This window comes from Pinus tabuliformis, chromosome 9, assembly GCF_031772625.1.
Source record: "Pinus tabuliformis cultivar Carrire ecotype Pingquan chromosome 9, CPIR1, whole genome shotgun sequence".
Taxonomy (NCBI): Eukaryota; Viridiplantae; Streptophyta; class Pinopsida; order Pinales; family Pinaceae; genus Pinus; species Pinus tabuliformis.
This window is the reverse complement of record NC_142307.1, coordinates 329,837,135-329,843,456: the sequence shown is the minus strand read 5'-3', so window position 1 is coordinate 329,843,456 and position 6,322 is coordinate 329,837,135.

The window sequence follows — 6,322 nt, the reverse complement described above, 5'->3', positions numbered from 1 at the left end:
AGTATTTCCAACAATTATTGTTAGAACAGGCTTCTTCATACTAGCCTAACAACTTGAAGAAGGATCCACAGCCATGATGAGAAATCACGAAGCATAAGGAAGACCTCCTCTATTTGATGGCACTAACTTTGGTTTCTGGAAAAAAAGAATGACCTACTACTTAATGTCCCTTGGACCTAAAGTCTGGCATTTTGTTCAAAATGAGTACCATATGCCTACCACTCTTCCAACAGATCAAGACAAAAGGAAAGCCTACATTGCAAATGTAAAGGACCTGAACTCCATCACTAGTGGAATCAATGATTCTGAGTTTACAAAAGTCATGCATTGTACCTTTGCCAAAGAAATGTGGGAGAAGCTAGTTGGCTTATACGATGGAGACTCAAAAGTCAAGAAGGCAAAGCTTCAAACCCACAGAAGTCAATTTGAAAGTTTGAGGATGGAAGATGAAGAAGATATTGCAGCATACCTCCTCCGAGTAGCTGAAGTGGTCAACTCCCTTAAAGGATTGGATGAAAAAATTGAAGAAAGTACCATTGTTCAAAAGGTATTAAGATCTATACCAGATAGATTTGACTCCAAAATAAGTGCCATAGAAGAAGCAAAGGATCTAGATACCCTCAAGATGGATGAACTCCATGGAGTCCTCACTGCCTATGAGATGAGGAAAGGTGGCCCAAGCTCCAAATATGCAGCATTCAAGGCTTCAAAGTCAAAGAAGGGGAAAGAAAGGAATGACTGTAGTGATGAGTCTGATGTGGAATCCGTATTGGATCACTTCGTACGAAAGCTGAAGAAAGGATCTAAGCTTAAAGGCAGGTACCCTCTTATCTGTTTTAAGTGTGGAAAAATAGGTCATTATGCAGCAAAATGCCCTCATAAACATGATAGTGATGATGAAGGAAATTCTAAAAGAATGGCACACAAAAATAAAGGGTTCAATAAGAAGAAATTCTTCTCTAAGAAAGATAAGTCTGATGAGGATGAGTTTATGGTCATTAAAAAGAAATCAAATGGGGAAAGTGACCATGATGAAAGCCAAGAAACATTATTCATGGCATTAAAAAATGATGATGACTCAGGGCTAGAAGGAAATGTAGATGAACTGTTAATAAGTGCCATTGAAGAAAATGAGAAACTACGAAATAAAATCATTTCTCTCAAAGTGGAAAACAAGGAAACAAGAAGGAGAGAAAATCTCTTGGAAGCAAAGCTAAAAGAAAAAGAAGAGACTTGTGAAGAACGTGAGGCCAAAATAGTTTCTTTGAGAAAGGAGTTGGAGAAAATTAAAAAGGGTTGTAAAAGCTCTCAAATACTTGAGACTATTCTAAAAAATCAAAAACCTCAACATGACAAGTCTTGAATAGGTTTCAAAGGAGAATCCTCAAGTACTAAGAATAGTGCGAAAAGCTATGCCGATGCACTTTCCTGCAATCCAAAAGAGGAAAAAGTATGTTATCAAAAGCGCATCCTAGATCAAAAGAATGAAGAGAGAATTACTTCGAAGAAGAATTTGGAGTCGAGTCATGGATATTGCAGTAAATACAAACCTGTACTCAACCAAGGGCCCATATCAAATCCAAAGAATGAGGCCGGAGTAATTCCCAGGAAGGAAATCGACTGAATCTGTGGCTGCTTCAAAAGGTACAAAACCATGTTTGTTGGACACTGTTTTCACTGTAAAAACTTCGATCATCAAGCCAGACATTACATGGCTTATAGAAGTGAAATGCCAAAGCTAAAGGATCGAATAATCAATTCATATGCCCCCAAAAGGAAGGGACAAATCAAAACCTTCAATTCATTTAATCCCTTAACTGAATTTGATCTAATCTGCTCATTCTGCTACAATAATGGACACTATGAACAAAATTTCCCACTCAAAGGAAGAAATAAAAGTAGTAAGAATTCCAACATGGATAAATGCGGCCTGGCTCTATATGCTCAAAATAATGGAAATCATTCGTTTTTGGATAGTAGGTGCTCTAGACACATGACAGGAGACAAAAGAAAGTTTATCTCATTGAGCAAAAAGGAAGGGAACGTGTCCTTTGGAAGTGGATCTGGCAGAATTGCGGGAAATGGAACTGTTACTCTGATCAATGAAAAAGGAAAAGCTCACGATGCTCTACTAGTAGACGAGCTCAAACACAATCTCCTGAGTTTCAGCCAAATCTGTGATCAAGGACATAAGGTTGTCTTCAGCACCAAAGACTGTGAAATAAGTAACTCTTCCTTAGGGTAACTTGTGGTCAAAGGGGTTAGAACACCTGACAACATTTACATTCTGAACAAGATTCAAGAAAATAAATGATACCCGAGTCAGACAGATGAAAGTTGGTTGTGGCACAAGCAACTTAGACATACAAGCTTCGAAAATCTGATCAATATTAGCAATATTAGAGTTGTACGGGGCATCCCAAGGCTGTTCAAACCAAATCAAGGAGTATGTGGTCGATGTCAACATGGAAAGAAAACCAAAACCAGCCACAACACAAAGGAGCTCTCTACGTCAAAGCCCTTGGAGATCATCCATGGTGATTTGTGTGGACCAACTAGAAATCAGGCACTCCAAGGAGAAAGGTACTTTGTGTTATTTGTTTATGGCTATACTAGAATGATGCAGATATATTTTATAAAGTATAAATCTAAAACTTTTGAGTGTTTTAAGAGACTAAAAGCCCTTGTAGGAAATGAAAAATATTCAAAAATTAAGTTCCTCGGAACAAACAAAGGGGGAGAACTCACATCAAACGAGTTTAGAGAGTTCTGTAATATTCATGGAATTAAAATGGAATTCTTTGCTACCAAAACACCTTAGCAAAATGGGGTAGTTGAAAGAAGAAACTGAACAGTCCAAGAAATGGCAAGAACAATTTTATTAGCAGCAGACTTGCAGCCAAAATTCTGGAGAGAAGTAGTAGGGACAGTTGTCTATACTTTAAATTGAACTCAATTAAGACCAAATTGTGAAAAAAATCCTTATGAGTTATGGAAAGGGAGACCAACTTCAGTAAAGTACTTCAATATCTTTGGAAGCAAGTGCTTCATAAAAATCAATGATGGCTCACCAGGAAAGTTTGATTCTTGGGTTGATGACGGGATATTCCTTGGATACTCTACATGGAGAAAGGCTTACAAGTGCTACAATTTTCGACTAAAGCAAATAGTTGAAAGCATTGATGTAAAGGTTGATGAATACCTTCTAGAACAAGAAATTGAAGGACATGAAGATGATATTCTCATTGAAGAAGAAGAACTTAAAGAAGAAGAACCTAAAGAAGAAGAAATAGATGAGGAAGAAGAAGAAGAGGAGAAAGAACCACCTCATACCCCTTCAAAGATGAAGTTTATCCAGAAATATCATCCAAAAGAGTAGATTATTAGCAATAGAAATGAAGGGATGCAAACTCAAAGAAGGATGACCATTACACCAAAGAGAAACATTATTACTCTTCTATCTATGATAGAACCAAAAACATTTGCAGAAGCAAGTAAGGATCCTCATGGGTAAAAGCCATGGAAGAAGAAATGTCCCAAATTGAGAAGAACAAGACATGGGATTTGGTACCTCATCCAAAGGACAAAAACATAATAGGAACAAAATGGGTGTTCAAAACTAAAATGAATAAGGAAGGACAAGTCATCAAAAATAAGGCAAGGCTTGTCTGCAAAGACTATTCACAAATTTAAGGAATTGACTTTGAAGAGACATTTGCACCAGTAGTTCGTATGGAAGCTATTAGGATGTTCTTGGCATTTTCTTGCTCAAAAGGATTCAAAATCTATCAAATGGATGTGAAATCAGCATTTCTAAATGGGGAACTCAAGGAAGAAGCCTACATGGAGCAGCCAAAAGGGTTTAATCTAATAGAAGGAAAAGACTTAGTCTGTAAGTTGAAAAAGGCTTCATATGGGTTGAAACAAGCTCCTAGAGCTTGGTATGCAAGATTGGATCACTATCTACAACAACAAGGCTTCAAAAAGGGAGTGGCTAGAAGTAATCTATACATAAAGATAGATGAAGGTAAGTTACTAGTTACTCTTATTTATGTTGATGATTTGATTTTTTCTAGAAGTAATGATGAAATGAGCCATGAATTTTCTCAAAAGAATGTCAAAAGAGTTTGAGATGTCAATGATAGGAGATCTGTCTCACTTCCTTGGACTTCAAGTATATCAAACCAGAGCAGGATTGTGTATATCTCAAACCAAATATCTAAAACACATGCTCAAAAGATATGGAATGGAGGATTGTGCACCCATGAGCACACCTATGACCACAAACTGCAAATTGAGAAAAGATGATGACTCCCCTCCAGTAGATGCAACTCATTACAGGTCAATAATTGGAGCCCTTCTATACTTAACAGCTACAAGACCAGACATAATGCAGGCAGTAGGAATGGTGGGAAGATTTCAATCTGCTCCCAAACAATCCCATTTATTAGTTGTAAAAAGAATTCTCATATATCTAAAAGTAACTCCTGATTTCGGTCTTTGGTACCCAAGGAGCTCAACACTGACTGTAACTGCATACACCGATGTTGATTGGGCTAGAAGTATAGATGATCGGAAAAGTACTAATGGAAATGCGTTCTTCCTAGGAGACCGTTTAGTATCATGGCTCAGCAAAAAATAGTCATCCATATCATTATCCACACTGAAGATGAGTATATTGATGCATCAAACTATTGTACTTAAATACTATGGATGAAGGAATCTCTAAAGGATGTCGACATATGTACAGATCAACTGATTATCGTATATTGTGACAACACAAGTGCTATCAGTCTCAACAAAAATCCAGTGATGCACTCAAGGACCAAACAAATACCAGTCAAGTATCATTTCCTCCATGAGAAAGTAGCTGAACAAAACATTGTCCTGGAAATATCAGTAGTAAGGAGCAGATCGCTGATATTTTCACAAAACCTCCTCCTCGAGAAGCATTCGAACATCTACGTCAAAAGATGGGGGTTATCTCTTTATCATCACTCAAGTTCATTCATAAAGATGTAGTAGGACATGGGGAGCAGTTTGGCAGGGGGAGTCCATATGCATTCCTTTGTCATTGATGTCAAAGGGGGAGAGCAGAAGAATATTGCCATCAATAACAAAGGGGAGATTGTTGGACACAGATTGTCATTGATGTTAATATGGCAATATTCTAGGAGAAAGAGGAGCCAAGAGGAGCAGATAGATCATGAGAAACAAAGTACAGGAGCAAATAGAGGACGCAGATAGCCATCGGAGCAACAGAGGAACAAGAAGAGCCATCGAAACAATAGAGAATGCAAACAACCATCAGAGGAAGCAGACAGAGCCATTAGAGGAGCAATGGGTGCATTTATATTATCGGGAGCTATTGGAGCAATAGAGGATGAAAGCAGCCATCAGAGGAAGCAGACAGAGCCATTAGAGGAGCAATGAGTGCATTTATATTATCAAGAGCTATCAGACTACAAAAGAGTTATATGCATGCAAGAACAGGCGGAGGAGCATATATTATATGTGTGTGTTTTTACACTATTGGAGGCACAAAACATATATATATATATATATATATATATATATATATATATATATATATAGATATATATGCATGCATTTAAACACTTTCAGGAGCACATAACATTTGAGGGCCATATATGCTAAAGGAATACCATATCGGGAGCACATATCATTTATATGCCACAACCTCATGTATCGGTGGCTAAATCATATATATGCATGCTTTTACACTATCGGGAAGAGGAAAAGGCAGAAATACTGAGTATAGGCAAATACACTAACAGAGGCAAAAAGTGGACTTGAAACTTAATACACAGGAGCAGTGAGTCATATCATGTCTGACACCTAATATCACATCACTATAATGAAGTATTCTACATTAACGTTGAGCCCTGAACCCTTGTGACTTGCGATTGCCGATGTATATCGCATCGGCACTTCAGGAGCGGAGTTACTATGTGTCAAGCGGTCCATTGCGATCACCGATAGCGATTTGTGACGTCGCATCGGACCTCAACCAAGGGCTACTCCTTACTGCGATACATATCCATGTGGACACACTGCACATTGCAATATGAATTAATTTGTCATCGCATCTGTCACATATCACATATATTATGAAGTCTCGCCACACTAAAGCGTCGATTGCGATAAAATATGGAGGAGCAGATCCGATACAATTTAGGTGTGGGTGTAAAATTTCTTGAAGTCCGCCCTTTAATATTTTTGACTGTTTTTCTCATATTCTTTGTGTAATGAAATATTTGGCTTGCGCGGGGTGTTTTAGGCCAAAAGTCTTATGATAGCT